General features: G+C 45.7%; 1 long non-coding RNA gene across 1 annotated transcript in view; it reads right to left on the reverse strand.

The window, feature by feature from the left end:
• Positions 1 to 18686: 18686 nt before the first annotated feature.
• The window catches only part of LOC121033643 (uncharacterized), a 39508-nt gene continuing 34496 nt past the window's right edge, over positions 18687 to 23698 (reverse strand). Inside the window, exons 5-7 of the long non-coding RNA XR_005792036.1 lie at positions 20475 to 20629; positions 19499 to 19796; positions 18687 to 18971 (exon numbers count right to left, since the gene is read on the reverse strand). This is a non-coding gene — a long non-coding RNA (uncharacterized LOC121033643). The remainder of the gene's footprint in view (positions 18972 to 19498; positions 19797 to 20474; positions 20630 to 23698) is intronic.

Raw genomic sequence — 23698 nt, forward strand, 5'->3', positions numbered from 1 at the left:
TAGATTTCTCCTCTTGTCCAAACCAGCATCCCAGTGGGTTGGTGAACCATGTTATTGGGAAAAGTTAAAGTTGAGCGTGAGCAGCAAATGATCCAGGACCAATATCGCAAGAGCCACCAAATTAAACTTAAAATTCGTGGAGAACACTCATTTCTCATTAGCAGGAGTGCTGCTGCCATAAAGGCAAATTCATTACCTGAATGGTCTGGGGGCCTCCAGGTGGGATGAGGATCATCAGTGTTAATAAACCTGGTGCCAAAAACCAAGTGCAAATCTAAAGTTGTTGTTTGCACAAGCGGGAGAGGAACAGAGAGAGGGGGAGAAGAAGAGACTCTCAACCAGGCTCTGCACTGTCAGCACAGAGACTGACGCAGGGCTGGAACTCACCAACCGTGAGATCGCGACTTGAACCGAAATCAAGAGTCGGATGCTGAACCGACTGAGCTACCCAGGTGCCCTCCTGAAGGCAAATTTAGAGCTCGGTATTCTGTCTCGGTCAAAGGGGTGTGAGCTGATCACAGGTAGGTGGCCATTTTTATTGTTTCCAGCATCCAGGGAAACACCCTTCTCACAAAATAAATGCTGGACTTGTGTTTGGGACCCTTTCTTCAATCCTTGCAGTGCCCTTTTTATCCGTCCAGGGCCAGGTCAAGTTCACCACTCCCTGCCCATCAACCCCGCAGAAGCTACTTGGTCTGGACTGATGTTCAGAACACTTGTCTGCTCTGGGAGGTAACATCAAACGATGCAGGGCAGCAGGTAAGAGGCCACCATGGAGCTCAGCTGAGACACACAAGTCCCTCATGCCAGCCCTCCTTAAAATGAGGGTAGGCCGAGTCAGGACCCTCAGGTCTGGGTCTCCTCCAAAATATCTCTTCTGTCACTTATGTTATTATTGCCGTATCTCTTTTCTTAATTCTCATTATTACTGAAACATCTCTGCATGTGTTCTGTCTCTGCAAAGCCATCATTAACTCCTTGAGGGCAGAGATCATTAATTCTACAGGTTTGGGGTACCCTGTAGCTTCTTGTCTTCTTCCCTGCCAACAGAACTCAAATTTTGTTCAAGAGGCGAGGTGTCCAATTTTGGACAGTGACACCTGTGAATAAGTCTGTTGTGAGGGCTTCTGGGAAGGCCTTTGCCTTCAATAAAAAGAGGCCAATAATGGTGATGTTGTTCCCCTTTTCTACTTTGTTTTTGTCCTGCTTTCAACGGAGATGTGATGGCCGGAGCTGATACAATAGCCTTGTAACCATGAGGAAAAAGTCTGAAAGAATTAGACAAATGCTGCTCCTGATACTGCTGAACTCAGGAACCAACCCAGTGACTGCCTACCTCCAAACTTCTTCTTGAGTGAGAACAAGCCCCCGCGTGTTTAAGCCACTGTAGATGAGTTGTCCATGCTTGCAGCTTCACAATCGTCTTTGCCAGAAGAAAGAGCAGAAACTGTAGGAACACAAGTTCCGCTACGTTGTGTTCCGTTCTGCTTCCCAAATCCCGCAGAAGGGCTTGGCGAAACTCGCGTCTCCTGTGAAATCTGAACCAGAAGTGATATCTGGGATGTAAGGAAATACTTGGATTTGCCTACTACAAAGGGGTCAGAATAGAGTTGAGTGAGCTACTCTGCAATACCATACCGTCCATGGTGAGTAGGGAGATGGGGGTCCCCAGGAATGCTATTCCTAAGTCACGCTTGTTGTAGCAAAGTAACACACTGGCTGTTGTAACAGGCAAACCCCCAAATCTCGATGGCTTAGCACAATAGAAGCTTATCATTTAATCCTGCGTCTTGCTGATTGTGGAAGGGCAATGGGAGTGTCCTGTACTGTGCAGTCATTTTGGGGTCCAAACGGTCTTCTTCAATACTCAACCGGGAGACAGAGGAAGACACGCTCACTTCTTCAAAGTCTTGACCTGGAAGAGACATGTATCACTTCCATTCATATTCCGTTGATGCAAACTCGCCGTGTCGCTCCCACCTGATAAGATACAAGGAACATGGTCTCTGGCTTGGCAGCAACTTCCTTAGAACACTGCTCTAGATGGAGAGAACAAACCTTTGGTGGACAGCTAGCTCTCTGCCACCAGCTAAACTGGATAGAATCTCTGTGGATGGCTTCATCTCTAACGTGGTACATCAGGGCTCAGTAAGTCTTCGGTCCATAAACGGATGAATGAATGAATCTTTGCATCTCAACCCACTTGCTAAATTTAAAGAAACTAGTATCTTTTTAATGCCAGTGCCCATAAAAATCATTTTCTCCTAAGAATCATTTTAAAATGTTGCTAAGCCTTTTTAAGCGAGGGTAACATGCATTAATAACTTGAATATATCATTTTAAATTCAGTTTATGATATTGAGGTTCTTTTTCATTTTTAAAAATTTTAATTCCAGTATAGTTAATATAACTATTATATTAGTTTCAGCTGTACAATATAGTGATTCAACAATTCTGTACATTACTCAGTGCTCATCATGACAAGGGTATTCTTAATCCCCTTCACCTATTTTAGCCATGCCCCCACCCACCTCCCCTCTGGTAACCATCAGTTTACTCTCTATAGCTAAGTCGGCTTTTTGGTTTGTCTCGTTGTGTCTTTGTTCGTTTAGTTTCTTAAATTCCACATAGGAGTGAGATCATATGGTATTTGTCTTTCTTTGACTGATGTATTTCACTTAGAATTATACCTCTAGATCCATCCATATTGTTGCCAATGGCAAGATTTCATTCTTTTATGGCTGAGTAATACTCCATGGTATGTATATGCCACATCTTCTTTATCCATTCATCTATTGATGGACCCTTGGGCTGCCTCCAGAATTTGGCTATTGTAAATAATGCTGCAATAAACACAGGGTTGCATGTATCTATCCCAATTCGTGTTTTTGTATTCTTTGGGTAAATACCCAGTAGTGAAATTAATGGATCCCAGGGTAGTTCTGTTTAAAAATTTTTGATGAGGGGTGCCTGGGTGGCTCAGTCGGTTAAGCATCCGACTTCAGCTCAGGTCACGATCTCGCGGTCCGTGAGTTCGAGCCCCGCGTCGGGCTCTGGGCTGATGGCTCAGTGCCTGAAGCCTGCTTCCGATTCTGTGTCTCCCTCTCTCTCTGCCCCTCCCCCATTCATGCTCTGTCTCTCTCTGTCTCAAAAATAAATAAACATTAAAAAAAATTAAAAAAAAATTTTTTTGATGAACTTCCATACTGTTTTCCACAGTGGCTGCGCCAATTTGCATACCCACCAACAGTGCATGAGGGTTCCTTTTTCTCCACATCCTCACCAACACTTATTGTTTATTGTGACCTTGAGGTTCTTAACCGGGGAAGTCTATGGATAGGATTCAGAAAGTTTGTATTTTGGGTAGGGAAAAGGTAACATTTTATTTTCACTAATCTGTAATTGAAATTTAACATTTCCTTCAATTCTGGGGGTAGGTACCCCATCATAGGAATGTTAGCAGCACCTGTGACTGTCACCAAGCAAAATCAAAGATATTTTTATGCTATTTTACAGTTATTGTAGATAACTTATTGCTAAAGCTCATCATCGCTTTAAAACCATTGTGGTCGGTGGACCTGCTGTTGGATCTTGATTGCATGTTAACAAAGAAACACATATTGTGTTTCAGATATTTTGATAGCTGTCCTTTAATAACATAGTTGTACTATGTTATATTCTATGCATGTCAATTTTTCTTCAGCAGGGGGTCCAGAGGCTTCACTAGATTGCCAAAAGGATCCATGGATCAGATAAAATTAAGACCCCCTGCTCTAGAGTGTGCAAGGCTATTGGTGCAAACAGCTTCCCACCACCCTTTTAAGTAAATAGTTCCTTCTCTTTTGCCCCTCCTCCCAGCCTAGCTCCCTTCCCCCAATTTTTTGGGATCTTCGGTTGTCCTGGTCTCTTCTCAGAGACTGGTGGGAGGCCTGTGGTTGTATCTTCAGAACTGGATAGAGTTGGCCAGGCAGCTCCCCCAAGGGAAGAGGAAGCAAGGAAATGTGGTCATGTCTGATTCCTGGGCCTCACCCCGAATCACTGAACACGCCAGAACTGTGTGGATGCTCTTCCAGATGCCCTGAGGGCACCAAAGCAGGCTTTCGGTCTGGGCTTCCTTCTTCCCTCCCAGCAAGCCCAGGGATTTCCCCTGAACAGACAAGCTTCTGCAGTGAAGGGCATGGGGTTGCTTTCCTCCCCAGTAAATATTCACACCTTCCTTTTGCACTGCTCCAGGAGATGCTAGTTAAGTGCTATTAATTGGGGCCTGATTTGCATCCCTTATGGATTATTAACTGTTTGTAGCTAATGGGGATCAAAGCTTGCACATACAACTCCACCCCATTCACCCCCGCAGGGGCCTGGGTTACCCCAGTCTGCTCCTCGGAGCCTAGTGAGAACAAGGAATAACAGGTTTGACATGGTAGGGCCAGGATGCCCCCGGAAATGGAATTGACACACACCCCTGGCTCCTTCGTGACACAAAGGAAGCCCTTTCACCGTGCTTGCTTGGGAGGATGGCTGCACGACTTCTGGGCTGTGCTGTATGGTTTAGTCCACCGTAGGAGATTTTTCCTGGCACCCCTGCCCCCAAGCCCTGTCATCACAAGCTGGCTGGCATTAGAATTTGAAGAGATTTTTTTTTTTGTCTTTTTTTTTTTTTTTTTTTTTAATCACAGTCTTTAAGTGCTCTTTGTGTTCATAATTAGTCATAAGCCCTGGGATGGCTCAATTCACTTCCCTGTGCGGGCACCCGCCCCCCCTTGCTTGCCCAAGTGCTGTTAATTAGCCCTGCAAAGATCGGCAAGCCTGATTGGCAGCAGCTTTTGCAAAAAGATTCCCAGCCCTCTCAGCAACAAAGAAAAAACGTCTTAGCATCTCGGTATCATAGCTGTCATCCGATTCTTTGCTTTCTCATTCTGCTACTGCTGAGGATTTCATGGATGCATTTATTTATTTTGAAATGTTAGCACCAACGTTTTGGTAGAAATTTGTAAGTTTCGCGTTTGAAAAATAACCTTGTGTTTGAGATTTGTCACATTTGCAAGAAGGGATGGAATGGGGGCGGGGCATTCCTTTTTAGAGTAAGAACAGGGCTAGCAGTTTAGAAAGCTGCCTGGCAGTGTCACTAAATCTAAGCATGGACACACCCGTGAGCTGGCAGTCCCACTCCTGGGTAGTTCCCCCAGAAATGCACTGAGCGCTTCCTCAAAAAGTGCTGAAACGTGCCCACTTGCACTAGCATAATGGCCTCAAACTAGAAACTGCCCAAATGCCCATCAACAATATAATGACTTTTAAAACTGGGCGAATTCACACAATGGAACACCATACAGGAGTGAGAATACAGACTGCAGCTACAAACAACAATATGGATGAATTTCAGAAACGCAAAATTGAGATAGACACAAAAGAGAGTATCCTGTGTCATTCTACTTACAGCGAGAACAAAAATTGGTGAAAATTAATCTGTGCTATTCGTCCAAAAAGTGGTTAATTTGGGGTAAGGGGGGCGGGCAGTAGGAACTAGAAGGGTTTCCTGGATGCTGGTCATGTTCTATCCCTGACCTGTAGGTTGGTTATAAGAGAGCGGTTAGTGGTTAGTGTATGAAAATGTATTGAATTGTAAATGTGTGTGTGTACTTTTCTGCACATATATTGCACTTCAGTAAGTAGTTTGTTTTTTTTAAATGGTGCCAGGTTGAAGTTACCTTCTTAGGAGGAAGCTTTAAGGTTACCTGCTCGTTTAGTAATTTGGAGTAGACACAGTTGATTTTGCCTCCCTAGCCAGCTGAACTCTGCTTGGGATGTGGTATCCTAGAGGCCTGGGGCTGCTTTAAGGACCGAGGTCCCTTGATCATGGACTGTGGTCCTGAAAGCCTAGGAAGTCATCCTAATCATGGCTCAAAGAAAACCAGGTAGATGACCTGAAGAACTCAAGTACAGGGGGGAAAGTCAGGGATGAGAAAAGGAATACAAGGCATACAAAGTTGTCTAGGTTCATCCCCTAGGCACCCTAGGCATGCTGGCCAGGGCCTGGGGGCATCTTTAAACCCTATGAAAAATTTGGAGGGCTTAAAAACATGTGTAATGACTCCAAAAGGCAAAAGAGAAAATTATATGATCAAAATCAATACATAATTGTCTACAAAACATAACATTTATGTAAAGTAATTCAGTATTTCTCAAACACTAGTGAGCATAAAAAACCTCTGGGGATCTTGCTTGAACTCAGATTCAGATTCAGTAGGTCTGGGATGGGGCCTGAGACTCTGCATTTCTAACAAGCTCCTAGGTGATACCACTGCTTCTAGTCCATGGACCACACTGAATAGCAAAGAAATAGTTAACTGCAGCTCAACCAACTCTTACACAGTTGTAAATACAATAGATACTAAAAATATAAAACAAAAACTCAAAATAATTTTTATTATGATAAAATATACATAATGTAAAAGTTTTTTACGGTTTATTATTTTTGAGAGAGAGAGCATGAGCGAGCAGGGGAGGGAAAGAGGCAAAGGACAGAGGATCTGTGGTGGGCTCTGTGCTCACGGCAGAGAGCCCGATGCAGGGCTTGAACTCGCCAACCATGAGATCATGAGATCGAGTCAGACACTCAGCTGACTGAGCCACCCAGGTGCCCCCACAATAATAATTATTTTAAGAATCATGGTAAACTGTCATTGTGGTGGCCCAGATGAACATATCTCCCCATATTTATGCCCTTGTGTAATTCCCTCCCACATAAACTGTGAGCTTGGCCTGTCAGTCCTTTGAGTAAAAAGAAAGAAAAGAAAGAAAGAAAGAAAGAAAGAAAGAAAGAAAGAAAGAGAGAGAGAAAGAAAGAAAGGTAGAGAAAGCAATGCTAAGCTAGTTTCAAGACTAGACTTTAATTTGTCTGGCAGCTTCTGTTTCCTCCCTCTTGGAATGCTTACTCTTGGAACAGTCCTTCTTGGAACTCAGCCACCATGCTATGAGGCAGTCCAAGTAGCCACGTGGAGAGGCCCACATGGAGAAGAACCAAGGCCCCCAGATGACAGCCCCAACTGAACTCCCAGTCAAGCTCCATCTGACTCCAGATGCCCAGGCATTCCAGACATTTCAGTCTCAGCTGAGCTCCTGGTCCAGCCTTCAGACAGTTCCAGCTAACTCCATTTGGAGGAAAACCACCACTGAAAGACGACATGTTGTTGTTTTAAGCCACTAAGTTTTGAGGTGATTTGTTACACAGCATTAGCTAACTGCAACAAAACCCTCTCAAATGTTTTAGAGCAAGAACAAAATGCACTTTATCTAATTACATGTTATCAAATGTAAGATACTTGATATAGAGTGAAACAGGTCCAGAATCTTCAAAGACCTTAAATATCCCAGGTCCTAACAAAAGGACCAGCAAATCCTGCTGCAGCTGGTAGGAGAAGGGCTTCCGAGTAACTCCAGTCCCTAGAACCAGTAGCTGCAGCAGGACTTTTGTGGTTGTTGTGGCCGCTGTTGTTTTGTTTGGGTGAAAGGCCTGGCTGGCCCAGATCAGCCTGCCAGTTAGCTGCTATCATCCTTATGGCAAAGAAGGCAGCTGGGGATTTTTCCACATATGTGCCTTGGCATATGGCTTCTGGGGGATTTGAACTCTTAATTAGAAGCTTCCTTTTGCCCAGAAATTATTGTGCAGCTGAGTGATAAGAATGAAATCAGCCAAGTCTGATCTCAGATTCCCAGAAGCACAGCAAATAAGCAGACCGAACAGGAAACCTTGAAAGCAGTGGCTGAGATGTGCTGCTCACCTCACCCTGTCCTTGAGTCCCTGAGCCCTCTCTCACTGCCACACACTACAAGGAAACCAGCTTCTGCTTTGCTCTGTTCTACCAATCTGGGGCCCGGTGGCCCACACCTGCAGGAACCTCCCTGACCTTAAGCAAAGAGAATGGTGGGCAGTGGTTCACTCATTATTCAACAATATATATTAAGAATGTCCTGTGTGCCAGGCAGGCACTATGCCGGGCATATGTTAGTAAATAGAATAGACATAGCCCTTCCTGTCAAGGAGGCCACAGCTCAGTGGAGGAGACAGATGGTAAATAGGTAAGCACACAAATACCATAGAAATGCTGCATCCATTCCTGCCTTGGAGGCTGTTTGCATGATTTCCTCCTCTGAAGTTGCTCTTTATTCTCATATTTTTGTTGTTAGATGTCAGCTTAAACATAACCTCCTGGCAACGACCTTCCCTGCCACCCAGTCTGATCCATCCTTCTGATGTTATTCTCTGAGTAGCACTTACTATTACCAGATATTTTGAGTGTTTATTGGTTTATCATCTCTTTCTCATCCAACGAAAGTAAGCTCCAAGAGAACAGGCTCTCTTGTTCGCTGCTCTGTCTGGAGCCCCTAACACGGTGCCCAGCATGTAGTAGGTGCTCAGTAAATGTGAAGGAATCAATGAATGAACCACGACATGAAGTTGGCATCTCACCTTTACATCACCAAAAGTTTTGTTTTTTATCATATGCAAGTTAGCTGCTGATTTTACTTACTTTTCCCACATAAGAAGAAAGAAAGAAAGAAAGAAAGAAAGAAAGAAAGAAAGAAAGAAAGAAAATTGTGATAATTTTTTAAAGGACAAGTAGGTACTAACAGCCCATTTTGTCTTCCATTCCTCATGAAAAACCTGGGGCATCAGAGAAGACTGACAGAATTCTAGCCAGAAACAATGCAAGTGGACATTTTAGTCAGGGGAGGGGGGAGGTTCTTAACCTGGGTAAGTGCGTTACATCCAATGGGCCTTTAGAAATCTTGAATTGTGCCCAGGCCCTCATTACGACTGTCACAATGTCCAGGTGGGCATGACTGACTTGAGAAGCTCCCGCCAACACTGGGACTCATTGTCAAGTATTTTAAGATCATTGTCCATCCACCCCTCCATTGAGCACCTGCCAGCCCGATGCGGAACAGGCGCTGTGCTAGACATGAGTGTATAAAGATGAACACAACACAGTCTCTGACCTCAAGGTGCTCAGACATCATGGAGGAGACTGAGACCAAAACCAACGGGTATCGTAGGCTGTGATTCATGCAGTGAAGGAGCTGGGCGGAGGATCACCCTGGTGGGACACCTTAACACAACCTGGGAGGCTCACGGTCAGGGGTTGCCCGGAGGAGGCGTTTCCCAAGTTGAATGTCAACAAACTAGAACCAGAATGGGCAGGGTGGACAGAAGGGACAGGGGGTATGGACACAGAGGGGAAACACAGCTTGAGAAGTCAGAGAACAATGAGGAATTGCTAAAGGGTGCTGGAGCAGAGGAGGGCAAGGAGGAAGAGGTGGAAGATGAGGTTGGCCAGACAGCAGGAAACGGTTGGCACAACGTTGGACTCCGGTTCTGATGATGAGATGTTACCTTGTTCCTTCTCTCCTCCCTGCCTTAGCATCCCACCTGGGACCTAGTAACCTGCCGGGTAAGAACAGGATCCAGATTTACGAAGAGCAGGGTGAGCATTTTTGTCATTGTTGTTCATTTCTTTAGGAAGACCTTTTTACCTGCATTAGAGAGTCCGAAGGTAAGCATTTTTCCCTTGCACTTCTTTTTGCTCCTAGTAACAGCTAGCTTTTAAAAAGTCAGCATATGTCCATTAGCTTTGAAAAACTGCAGCAAAGAATCCAGGAAATCTCCACTGTTTGGACAACTGGCAAAGGGAATAGCTTTCTCTCAGCAGCAGGCCACAGTTTCACCCATACTGCAGTCAGAGAGGACAGACAGCAAACTGGAGAGAGAGATTAGCATCGAATAGAACTTATTTTTTCCCAGTTTCTTAGAAAAGCTTAGAGACCCGAATTTTGTTTTCCTCTTCCACAATGAAAACGTGAATATTTCTTGTAGTTCCTTCTGCTTTGTTCATCCAAAACCTTGGCCACTAAAATAGGTGCCGTGGTGCTGTGCAACCTAAAAGGGCAATTTTGGAAGAAGCCCTACAGAGTAGATTTCCGGCTCCCCTCCTAGGCTATTCACCGAGGGGCAAATGAAATTCCTTTTAACCTGGACTACTCAGCAATAAATGTTTTGCCCACATTTAGACCGATAGCCAGAGATCCCTTGTCATCTTAAAATCCGCTGTGCTGGGTTTACACACACTCACATCATGAGACTTGGAGGGGAGGGGGCCGAGTGCTATTGGTCCCTCGAGAGAGAGAGGGGCGGAAGGACCTCAGATGAGTGTGTGTGTGGCATCGCCTGCCTGCGGGGCTGCCTGGGGCTGGTAGCACAGTGGCTTTGGCGCCTGGGGGACTGGGGACAAGAGGCAGGAACAGCAGGAGAGGGCAGTATTAATACCAGGATCACAGCCACTGGAAAGGGCATGAAGTCCCGTTAGCCCCACAGCAACACGACCCTCAGAGATGATGACAAGTTCTGGGACAAAAGGGGAATGTGAGAGATTGACCAGATTTAGCAATAAAAATGGAGGATGCTCAGTTAAATTAGAATTTCAGATTAAAAAGAAATGAAAAATAAAATGTTAATGTATAAGACCGTCCCATGTAATACTTGGGATAGACTTACACTAAAAATTATTTATTTGGTTTTTCTCTAATCTGAAATTCTAATTTACCAAGCTGTCCTCTATTTTATCTGGCAATCCTACCTTGTAGATCTGCAGCCCACCAGATCCTCCCCCGTAGTATTTTCTTTCCCCTTTCCTCCTCTTCTGGCCCTCCTTCTTCCCCATCAATACACGAAAGGATCTGACAATAGGTCCCAAGTAACTGAAGCTCATTCAATACCAGTGTATTCTCTTGCCTCAATTTGCATGTTTTCTCTTTTGAGGTTGTCAAACGTTTAAATTTTTTTTTTCAACTTTTATTTATTTATTTTTGGGACAGAGAGAGACAGAGCATGAACGGGGGAGGGGCAGAGAGAGAGGGAGACACAGAATCGGAAACAGGCTCCAGGCTCCGAGCCATCAGCCCAGAGCCTGACGCGGGGCTCGAACTCCCGGACCACGAGATCGTGACCTGGCTGAAGTCGGACGCTTAACCGACTGCGCCACCCAGGCGCCCCATGAGGTTGTCAAACGTTTAAAGACTTTGTTCCCAGCTGAAGTTACCTAAGCAACATGCCGCTGATGAGGGGAGAGCTGGAAGCGAACTGCCTTAATTCAGGTAGAAATGTTGGAGGGTTTGAGCTGTTCTCGCCAGGCTCTCTGCAACGTCAGCGCCTCTCCGCTGAGAAATTCAGTTCACAGCCTGTGGATCCAGTTGTTGCTAACGAAGTTGTTGCTGCTCAGGAGTTTACGTTTGGGGAGCAGGGAGAAAGGGAACACTCTGGGAAGAAAGAGGCTGAGACTAACATCCAGCTCTTGTATGGTAAGATCTAGGATGTCTGTTATTTAGTTTATGTGAGTGTCAGAGTTTGCATGTGAGGTGATAATTAAGTGGTAGGTGGTACCGGGGAAAATTATCAACACAGAGGCTGATGAAAGACACCAGCGGCCTAAACACATCAGCAAAGTTAAATGGATTTGGCTGTGTAGAAGTAATACTAATTGCAGTCATTTTGGTGTGCCGTCTACCATGGATGCCTAACTGGTGCCATAATGCTTATGGGTATCATTATACATGCCTTCCGCTAACTTTGTTGTAAAGTATAATTTGATTAGAACTGGAGACTCAACATGTATTCAACCGCGCCTGTACAGTTGGTTACTCACACTGAACGGATACCCGCTACTCAAGACTTTAGTGCAAATGGGGCCTGGGTCATGGTGAGAAAAGCAACTGCGCGGACAGCCTCTGAAGTGGCTCCGACAATTCCCTATGTCCTGGGACTCGGGCCTTCGCGTCATCCCTTCCCCTCCAGCGTGGCCTGGACCTGACTCACTCCCAACACACAGAATACAACGAAAGGGATGGATGTCACTTCTGAGATCAGAAAAACGCCTGTGACTTCTGTCCTCCTCGCCTTCTCTCATGCTCTCTGGCTCTCTGGCTTGCTTGCTCTAGGAAAAGCCAGCTGTCACGTTGTCAGCTGCCCTCTGGAGAGGCACACATGGCAAGGAACTGAGGCAGGCCTCTGGCCAACAGCCAGCAAGAACCTGAGACTTGCCAACAGCCGCGCGCGCGTGGGCTCAGCTTCCCCGAGCTGAGCTTTGAGATGCAGGCAGCCCTGATGGACACCTGCAACGAGGTTGAGGTTGCAACCTCGTGAGGAGCTCCAAACTGCAGGCAAACTGCCCCACAGAAACTGCGAGATAATAATAATTATTATTATTAACTTAGCAATAATAAATGTTGGTTGTTTTACCCTGCTAAAAATTGGGGGTTATTTATTAGGTAGCCACAGGTAACTACTACAGTCACTTATTCAAGACAGGACTTACAGGGTTTCTTGCGTGGCTCAGTCGGAAAAGTATGCAACTCTTGATCTTGGGGTCATGAGTTCAAGCGTCACGCTGGGCCTAGAACTTTAGGGGGAAAAAAAAGACTGTACTTACGTGGTAGGGAGGTATGTCATTGAGAGAGGTGGCTGAAGGTGTAACTATTCTATGATGCAGACACAGCAACAAATGAGGCATCTATACCATGTGGGGTGTGTGTGTGTGTGTGTGTGTGTGTGTGTGTGTGTAGTGGGTAGGGACGGGGCAGAAAGAAAGACATGGAAACTGGTGGTTTACTGCATCAGCATTGCCAAGTTCTTGTAGCTCTAGCAGTGCTCCCACCTGTCACTGAACAATCTTGAAGTCTTGGTGTTATAACTCAGACCTGCTGTTTCCTGTTTGCAAACTGAATCTCCAGTCACTGGCTGGGCTGCAAATTGCTATCTTTCTTCTCCCTTTGATTTGTGTTCTTGGGTCAGTCTGTGCTGACCAGGTCACAGGCCACTTCTTTCTGCGACTCCTTGGATATTAATTAACTCTTCGGGGAGGTGGGCTAGTTAGTCAAAGCTCTTGTCTCTTGACTTCAAACCTACCATTCTGGACTCCGCTTGGCGCCGTGGGCCTGGAGCCCCGCAAGCCGAATTCCTGCTTTGTCAGCAGCTCCTTGCCAGGTTCTGCCAATAGGGGGCGTTAGAGGGCGCTTGCCAGGCTGAAGGACTTGTACTCTCAATGCTGCTTCCCCTCTACTTCCTGTTCCTATAAGCATCGCCCCAGCTGTAGCAGGTCCTGTGGCAGCAGCCCAATGTCTTCCAAACTGTACATCCAACATCACAGGGCCCTGTGAGACGCTAGCAGGCGCTGCGTCGCACTCACTTCTCGGAGGGTGGGGTCCCAGCCCCCAGGACGTCCTCTGAGTTCCTAAGTTTTAATAATGTCAATCTCTTCCTTGAGTACCCCAGCCTGAGGAGCGGTGGCTGCTTCCCACAGTTGCCACCTCCACGATACGTTAGGGTTCTTGCTTTTCCAGTTACCTTATTCACAACCTTGTCTATCGAATCCTCTCTTATAGAAACAAACCGATGCAATTTCTGTGTCCCAATTATACTCTGGCTGTTACAGGGGTTCCCCCGCCCCTACTCCTGGCCTCTGACCAGGCTTGGCCCCATTCCCATCTTACCGCTTCAAAGAAAGCTGCCCACCCTGCAGGGGCACAACCCCACCAGGGACTCTTCTGGAAGTTGTGTGCTCTAGGTTCCTGCTGGCCTCACACTCGTTCCAGCCTGGCCTTTCGGAGACAGCCAGGAAGTGGGGACCACAGACACCAGCCGACCTCAGAGCCAGACACAGTGACAGTCGCAGAGGAGGAGAGACGTTAGTATAAAGAAGCCAGAGTCCACCCAGCTCAGGGATCGCTGGTGCCATACAGATGATCCCTGACTTAGAATGGATCGACTTGGATTTTTCGACTTCACGGTGGTGCAAAACCACCATAGAAACAGCACTTCGAATTTTGAATTTTGGTCTTCTCTGGGCTAGTGCTATGGAGTCTGATCCTCTCTCATGAGTCTGGGCTCGGGCAGTCATGTGATCACAAGGGTAAACAATCGCTCTACTTCAACCATTCTGTTTTTCACTCTCTGTACGGTGTTCAATAAATTACATGGGTTACTCAACACTTTATTATCAAATGGGCTTTGTGTTAGATGATTTTGCCCGACTATAGGCTAATTAAGCATTCGGAGCATGTTCAAATTAGGCTAGGCTAAGCTATGAGGTTAGGTATATGAGATGCATTTTCTTTTTTTTTTTTTTTTAGTTTTATTTACTTTGAGAGAGGGGGGTGGTACACTCACACGCACACAAGTAAGGAGGGGCAGAGAGAAGGAGAGACAGAATCCCAAGCAGGCTCCCACTGTCAGTGCAGTGCCGGATGTGGGGCTCCAACTCAACTGTGAGATCATGACCTGAGCCGAGATCAAGAGTCAGAGGCTTAACTGACTGAACCACCCAGGCACCCCTACATTTTCAATTTACAGTATTTTCAACTTATGATGGGTTATGAGGACACAATCCCCTCACAAGCTGAGGGAGATCTGTATGTGCAAACACAGCTGGAGCCACAGGTGACAGCTGAGAACAGGTGGCTGGGAGGAGCAGCACTGGGCCACCAGGTCTGGGTACCGTGTGGGTTATGGTCCACCTGCTGCTGGCTGGTTTCACCTGCTTATGCTACACCTCCACGGTTGGCTCTGTCGTTTCTTTCAAACGGTCCAATGTCACAAGTCTCCGACTGACAAATGGCCGCGAGGCTAAGGAAAGGACTGTATTTTTAATATTTTTGTTTAAGTCAGGGGCCCTTTGAAACACAATTGCTTAAAAGAGGAGGCCAGATGGGGCGCCTGGGTGGCGCAGTCGGTTAAGTGTCCGACTTCAGCCAGGTCACGATCTCGCGGTCCGTGAGTTCAAGCCCCGTGTCGGGCTCTGGGCTGATGGCTCAGAGCCTGGAGCCTGTTTCCGATTCTGTGTCTCCCTCTCTCTCTGCCCCTCCCTCGTTCATGCTCTGTCTCTCTCTGTCCCAAAAATAAATAAACGTTGAAAAAAAAAAAAAAAAAAAAGAGGAGGCCAGAGTATAAACTTAAATTTGCATGCGAAACCCAGTATAACAGGCAGAGTCTAACCAGAAAAACTGAATTCAGTTTGTATCTAAGCAGATCAGGGTGTAATGCAGTGAATTGGTTACACAGGCAGTGGAAAAATCTAAGTGTCCAAACAGCCACCCAGAGATTAGCACCACAGGAAGCCAGTAGGCTTCAAGGCAGGAAGGACGGAGGGAAAGAAGTGGTATTGGAGGCTGGGTTCTCCAAAAGCAGACTTAAGCATAGTTTGGGGTGTAAGACACTTACTAAGGGTCAACCCCTGGGAAGGGGGAGAAGCAGCAGCAGGATGTCAGGGGAAGAAGGTGCAGTGGGGTGCAGCCTGAACTAAACCTCAGCCAAGTCTGGAGGGTTGCTCACCAGAGCATCCCGCATCAAGCCAACACGGTGAGGCATTTAATACCGCACTCCCTCGGTCACCAGATGTGGGTGGTTTGGAAAGGCACGACCTCCAGCAAGGCTGACCCTGCGGTAGCTGACAGCTGGAGGCTGGCTGCGTGCCCTGCCATTGGGCAGCAAGTCCTTCCTTGAAGGAGATTTGAGCATTTTGTGTTTGCCACCGTACTTCCACTGGAGCCCAGGGGCTCAGGTTCCCTGGTGGAGGCAGGAAACACACTGGGCCTGAACAGGAGAGGTAGAGCCGGGAGACAAGGCTGCCAATGGAGAACCTGCCCAGGGCAGAAAGGGAGAAAAGAAACACCTGCCCTCCCCCTTCCTCTTCCTTATAATGTCTGATCCATAGCTCCTACTGGCCTGGCCAGAAACAGCTAACAGGGAGCTTGAGAGGCTCCAAAGGACGCTTGAGAAATGCAGCCTGCAGGTGTCAACACCCTTGAGCAGAGCTGGGGAAGGTAAAGGACCCTGCAAGCAAACAGGCCCAGGAAATCAACTTTTCTTCTTTTTTTGGTTTATTTTTATTTTTTATAGCACCTGGGGGGGGGGGTGGGGCGCAGAGAGGAGAGAGAATCTTTTTTTTTAAATTTTTTTAAATGTTTATTTTTGACAGAGAGAGAGAGAGAGCATGAGTAGGGGAGAGGCAGGGAGAGAAGGAGACACAGAATCCAAAGCAGGCTCCAGGCTCTGAGCTGTCCGCACAGCGCCCAACGCAGGGCTTGAACTCACAGACCGCGAGATCATGACCTGAGCCAAAGTCGGACGCTCAGCCGACTGAGCCACCCAGGCGCCCCAACTTTTCTTCTTTCCAAAGCCCACCTGTCTCACCTGTGATGAGCACTGTGCTGCCCCACCCAGCACGGCCTACAGAAACCAAGGACTCACCCTCTCAGCTGCTGGGAGTGCTGCTGGGAGACAGCCCTTCGGTTGTGACCCTCTTTGGGGACAGTGATGGCTAAAAGCACCACCGTGCCCAAGGTTGTACCCCTTCCTGTGGCGGCTGATACCTAATGACTGAGGCGAGGCAAAAAGGTCCAGCCCAATTAGGAACCACCCTGAAGGGCCATCTGGCTTCAGAACTCCCAAGAGTTGATGGACACCATCTCTGAGAAAAGCATCATAGCTCAGCTTTTCCCTCTGTCCAGTCTTGCTTTCTTTCCCTCCAGGCTCCTTCCTTTCTCCCTCATAAACCTCCTACATACTAATCATCTCAAAGGCTCCTTCCTGGGAACCCAAGCTGGGACATTCATGTTGGGTTCCATAATTGAGTTAACTTTGTTTTGATCCTTTCGGCTTCGGGATATCCTCCTGTCATACCAGGGAGTGAGGAATCCCCTACCTGGCCTCCATTCGGTGACTCATACATCCACTGCTAGAATGTTCTTCCCAGACAATCAGCAGGCTCAGTCCTTCACCTCATTTAGGTCTCTGCTCAAATGTCATCCACCCGTGAATCATAGCCTTCTCCAGCGCCAGACTCTTCCTTACCTTTCTTTACAGCACTTATTGTCAGCTGACCAATTATTTACAATTATTTCTTTATCATGTCTCCACTCAAGAACAGGGAGTTTGGATTTGTTCATAGCTGTTTGCCACACAGTGGGAGCTCAGTTAAATTGACTAATGAATTCATGCGTTCGTTTAGTGAGTGCCAAGCCCTGTGTCAGACACTGATGATGCATTTGGAAATTTCTGGTCTAGTGGGGAAATTAGACAAGTAGAAAAATCATGGTAACACAACGTGGCAAGTGCAGTAACCGAGGCACAGTTGTCAACCGATGAGATCAACTTAGGTAGCCAGGGCAGAGCTCCAGAGAGCAGGTGATAAGGGATTAGCTCCCCAAGGAAGGGCAGGGAAGACAGGTCCTGGAATGGGTGAGCTGTAGAGTGGTCCAGGCACACAGGTGGGTGACAGCAGAGGTCTCTAGGACATCAGGGTCAAAAGGGCAATGAGACAAGGAAGGCCAGGCATGCCCTAAGATCCAGCCAGCACTGCCTTTTCTGGAGTTTCTCATACGTTCGCTTGAATGTGCAAAAATTCACATACAAGGGTGATCACTGCCACACTGGTTACAATGGCAGAAAAAAAAGGAGCAACATAAATGTTGATCAAGAGGGAAACGGCTAAATCAGTAAAGGAACCTATGCACTTTGGAGTACGGCAGCTATTATATCAGTCTTTATGCACCAACTTGCAAAGACTATATGTACACATTATAATAGTAAGTGGAAAGGGAGATCATGGAAGTATATCAACATATTCATACCATTTTGTTCAAATACACACACATGGACGCATATGTGTGTTTACATAAACAGAGACTCCTCTGGAAGGAAACTTAGTTGACAGTGGAATAGTGGGATGGGAACAGACAAGGGGAGGCTTTTGTCTTGGGGGTATTATTTGAGTTTGTTAAAATTGTCATGGATTAACTTTCACATTAAATAAAAGGAAAGGAAGAGAGAGAAGCAAGTCCTACGAGCGTAAGGCCACCAGGCAGAAGAGACAAACTGAAGATCCACAAATACAAAGAGGATAACTGATCAAAGCAGGTCAGAGGTGGAATGCCTGGGTGGCTCAGTCGGTGAACGTCCGGCTTCGGCTCAGGTCATGATCTCACAGTTCGTGAGTTCGAGCCCTGCGTTAGGCTCTTTGCTGACCGCTCGGAGCCTGGAGCCTGCTTCGGATTCTGTGTCTCCCTCTCTTTCTCTCTGCCCCTCCCCTGCTTGTGCTCTGTCCCTCTCTCTCTCTCTCTCTCAAAAATAAATAAACATTAAAAGCAGGTCAGAGGGGTTAAAGCAAATTAGAGATAGGAGTCAGGAAAATGAGCTAATTCAAGAGCAGGGCAGGGCAGCGGGGAGGGACTGGGACCTAGGTGACCTAATTCCAGGAGCAGCACTGTTGATTCTCTGGCCTCCAGGCCACTTCCGGCCTCATGTGTGAGGCTGTCAGAGCCTCCCTCAGTTACACTGCGCTTTGAAGGAGCAGGAGTAGCAGAGTTCAGATGATGAGCCCCAGCCTTTGAGCTTTCTCTACCTCAGTACTCCCTTCCTATATCCCTGAGGACAGAGAAGGCGGAGCGCTTCTGCCTTCTCTTACCAGCTCCTTTCACCAAAGCAGGTCTTTTCTTCTTTGCTCCTTGGGAGACTTCTCAAAGCCTTTAGCAAGCTTTATTTTTTTTTTTTATTTTTTTATTTTTTGCATTATGAAGCTCTAACAGGGGATGCTGTATGCAGCATTTCCAAAAACAATCTGGCCACAGAGCACTCTTTAATTAGGTAATATATTTTAATTGTAATTAAGTTTTAATTACATAAGTACTGTGTGGGTGTTTTCTCCTTGTAAAGAACATCCAGTCTACCCTGCTGGAGGGAAAGGCCACATGGAAAAAGAGGCCCTGGAGGATGAGACACCACATGGTGAGAGAAATCAAGTAGAAAAGGTCCAAGGCATAGCAGCCTTGAGGGTGGGGCCATCTTGACCATCCAGCCCAGTCCCGCTGAATGCAGTTGCACGAGAGGGCCAGATGGTTCTGTGTGGAAGAACCCTGTGGGAAGTCTTGACCCAGAGAATTATGAGAAATAACTGATTTTTGTTTTAAGCCACTAAGCTTCAGTGTGGTTCCTTATGCAGCAATAGATAACAGATACATTCTCTCATCTCATCCCCAATGTCAATCTCCCCCTTCCCCAAGGAAACATTATCTTGAAATTTGTCTTTATCATTACTTGGCTTTTTTCAACGTTTATTTATTTTTGGGACAGAGAGAGACAGAGCATGAACGGGGGAGGGGCAGAGAGAGAGGGAGACACAGAATCGGAAACAGGCTCCAGGCTCTGAGCCATCAGCCCAGAGCCTGACGCGGGGCTCGAACTCACGGACCGCGAGATCGTGACCTGGCTGAAGTCGGACGCTTAACCGACTGCGCCACCCAGGCGCCCCATTACTTGGCTTTTTAAAAAAAAAAAAGTTCTATCAAGTATTGTTTTGCAATATAATATATGATTTGTAGCTGTTTTTGAGCATTATAAATATAGATTCACGCTACATGTATTTTGGGGAGAATAGAATTGTGGAATACTCACCCAATGAAATACTGTCACACTAGTGAAAATGAATATTGCCACACACAATACCACGGGTGGATGAAAAGCTTAGAGTCATAGTGTTGTATTGCAAACAGCAAGTTGCAAAAGACTATAATACAGATCATTCATCTTTTCGTATCATTATTGGCCATTTCTTCTTCTTTGATTTTCTGGTTCATTTCTTGTATCCATTTTTCTTTTGGGTTGTTTGTCTTTTTCTTATTGATTTGTTGGAATTCTTTATTCATTTTTAGAAGTGTCCCACTGAAGGTAGAGTACTAGGAATTACTTGAATCTGGAGAAACATTTCCAAGAATAGAGTTTAAAATTACCAAATCATACCAACCAACAAAAAGCACCCTGGAAGGTATTGAAAAAAATTGGACAAAATTAATAACAAATTACCAGGCTCTTCAACTTCTGGGCTAAAAATTCCAAGGATCAAAGACCCAAAAGAGTTTTGGGCTCTATTGCCAGATAAGAGGCTATTTATATGTATCCACACTGCACAGAGGTTCTATTTCATATTTTCTTCACTACCAATAGGAAATGCATCATTTAACTTGAGATATGGCCCCCCTTTTAAACATTTCTTAGGATAGACCAATGAATTACTGTTCTCCCTAGCAGCGAATTTATATTGCACTAAGAAAAAATAGACTCCTTTAACCCCTGAAGAGTCACATTTCTTTCATTTAGGTCACTTGATAGGGCCATTATAGACTCCGATAAGACATGTGGGACTCTGTTTAATATCAGGCAATTTTCTTGTGCCTCTTCATTTATTAAAAGAATGTATCCATTAGCAGTCATTAGTACATTCTGTCAAGATGGAGGCTAAATTATCCTCGATGGTTTAAGAGAAAATGCTTTTTGAAGAAAAATAATGGCATTAATTGCTCAGTGGAATAGATACGGCTTTCTTTGTCATAACCTCTCCCTCCTCCCCCCAGTGCAATTGGACACTGCTTACCTCTGTGAAAGATCCAGGCCATTTTCTCCTTACCCTATGAGTCAGCTCCTTGCTCCAGCCTGTGGCCTCTCCAGTGGCAGGCCACTATCCACAGGGAATACACAGAGCTCCTCGGCCCATCACAGTGAGGAAACTTGACTGATTCCTCTTGCTCCCTAATTCATCCAAGGGTGGAAGAGGAAGGAGATGCCTCACTTAGCAAACAATCTCATTTGAAGGGACTCAGTTTTAGCAACAGGAAGCAAACCACATTAGAGAAATAATTGCCCTCCTATAGCTCCAAACTGAAACCCATCTCCTTTTTGACCTTTCATTTGGAACATATGCTCTCTGGAATGTGTGGTTGGAGGAAGGAGATTGTAGGAGTGTATGTTTGTGTGTGGTATGTTTTCATAATTAAAAACAAATTTCCTATGTACCTTTTTTATTAAAAATCTTAAGGTTTGATTAGTGAAAAGCTCCCATCTCCTAATATGGGTATATCTCCAGGTTCTGTCTTTCTCTTACTCCCTCCCTCTCAGATTATGTCAGTTCTCACAGGCATTAGTAATTACATCTGTTTTAGTTAAGATATGTTCAGGGGAAAGTAATAAAATACCAACTAATAATAACATAAGTAACAAAGACATTTAATAAACTTGTGTGTAACAAGAAGTCTGGAGGTAGGCAATTCCAGACTTGGTTCAGCAGATCAACAAGGACACCAGTGACTGACCAAAGGTTCTTACTCTCTTTCCGCTTTGTCACCATCACTGTGACATATGTGTCAGCCATATCTCTCAACACGTCAAGCCACATCTCTCCAACAATCCCATTCTCTCCTGACAGGGTCGCAAGCAGGAAGGAAAGAAATGAAAGCCAAACGGCCTTCTCCTCATGGAGGTCTGTTTTATCAGGAAGAAAATCCTTCCAGAAGTCCCTTGGCCATTGGCCAGAATTGGATCACATGTTCACCCCTTGACCAACCAAAGGGAAATAAATTATCATGTTTGGACCTTGGCCAGTCATGATTTATCCACCCTGTCTGAGCCACTGCAACCCAAACACAGGTGGGATTCTACTCAGAAGAAAAGAGGAATTGAGGAGGCAACAGCTCCCAGATCTTATTTCCAGCCCTGACCAGCTCTAGTTATATCTTTCCAACTGCCTAATGGGCAGCACTACCTCTTGTCCTACTATCATCCCAAACTCAGTCGTTTGGGGAACAGATTCCTTTTTCTTATCTCCTAATACTGCCTCTCTTTTCTGCGTTTCCTGACATTTCCAGTGGTAATTTCATCCACCCATTATGGAGGCTTTGAAACTTAGGATCACTTTTGATGTCCTCTCTGTCTGGACTTCCTTACCCAGTTGGTCCCCAAGAGAAGTCAATTCTCTGTCTTCCTAACATCTTCTACTCTGGTTCATCGTTCCCACTCTTTTTGCCACTCCTGCCATCATGCTGTTCCAGTGGCACACGGGCCCCTTCATGTCATCTGAAATAGGCCCCAACCTCAGAGTCACGCACTCTGCAACCACACTCACCTTCTTAAAGCCTGCAGTCCTCATTCCTCCCACATCTAGAAACATACACCCATGGGAGAAAACTTTTTACTTTGGGTTTTAAGATTTTCTGCATTACATTTGAAAACGCTTCCCCATTATTCTCTGCTCCAGTCATACTGGTCAGTTCACTGTTCCCTGAAATATGCTTCATGCACCCATTTGTCCACACCATTCCCTTTAAAAAGGAACTTCAGGGTTAAATAACTAGACAAGTGTAACTCTGAAATGGCCATATTACCGGTGCTTTACAATGTGCCAAAATAATAGTTGCAAGGTAAATAATGACATAATATCCATTGTCAAATATTGGGGAAAGTTTTAAAAATATTTCATCCTAGTGTTGAACTTCAGAGAGTTCAGAGCCCTTTTAAAAGATAAAGGTAGTAGCACTCTAGACCAGGACTGTAATAGATTCTTCAAAAGAGTAGCAATAGGGTCGGGGCACCTGGGTGGGTTGGGGGGGGGGTGTTCAGTCGATTAAGCATGACTCTTGGTGTCAGTTCAGGTCATGATCTCACAGTTAGTGGGATTGAGCCCCAAGTCGGGGCACTGTTAGTGCAAACCCTGCTTGGGATTCTCTCTCTCTCTCCACCTCCCACCCCTCAGGATAAATAAACTTAAAAAAAAAAAAAAAGAGTAGCAGTAAATCTATACAGTATGATGTCATCTCTTGGTGGAAGGACCATTTATTCGTTCATTCATTGGTAATCAGGAGATTGCAATTTCATTGCCTGACAACTGCCAGGCAGAATTCTTGGCAGGAGAACTCTCTATATTTAGGAAAATATCTTGACAAATTGCTTGGGGGTAGAAAGTGAGGTTCAGACAGAATCTGACTACACTATTTTTATCAGGGTGCCATGCTCGTGTCTAGGTAAGTGAAGGACTTATCTTCTTAAGCATTTTTTCAGAAAGAAAAAACAAATCACTCGAAGAAAAACGGCAAGGTTATCAAGGCAGAACCTTGGGTCGAAAACCAGGATATACTCCGAACTGTTTTCTGTTCAAATATTTTATGAACAAAAAAGTAGGAGGCTTTGGGCTTGGCTGTTAAGATCAGGTGAAGGTAGGGTCTGGTATCAAGCTGCCCATAGGGCTTCTCTGAAGGAACTTGTCAAAGTACAGCTTTTTGTTAATATCTAGGGTTTATAAGCCTAGCAGGAACTCTGGCTCTGTTCCTTCAAAGCTTTGTCGAAACTCTATGAACTCATTTCTTCATTTGGAAGATAGAAGTGGGGGTGGGGGTAGGGGGGACACTATACTCCATCCAGGCCTGCTTTGTATTGTGTTTCCTATATGCATCCACACATTTATGTTAAGCTGACTTCTCATTTTTTGATTCACATTTCTTTGGTAAAATTGTCTATATCAGTAGTGATGCCTTTGGCTAAAAGTAACAGAAACTCCATTTCAACTGGTTCATACCTTAAAGGGGATTTACTGACTCATGCAACTAAAAGAGTCCAGATGTACAATAGCCATCAAGTGTGGTTCCATCAGCCTCCAAACTGCCTCTCTATCATCTGCTTGGTCCCTCCCTCTTTTGTGGGTTCGCAGCATGGTCAGGCTGACGGCAAGGTGACCGTAGCATCTCCTGGCTTTGCAGTCTGGCCATAACAATGTCCAAAGAAGAGGGACCACTCCGCTCAGTAACACGGCTGTTAAGAGTGAGACCTCTT

This window comes from Herpailurus yagouaroundi, unplaced genomic scaffold, assembly GCF_014898765.1.
Source record: "Herpailurus yagouaroundi ecotype Mexico unplaced genomic scaffold, PumYag 159, whole genome shotgun sequence".
Taxonomy (NCBI): Eukaryota; Metazoa; Chordata; class Mammalia; order Carnivora; family Felidae; genus Herpailurus; species Herpailurus yagouaroundi.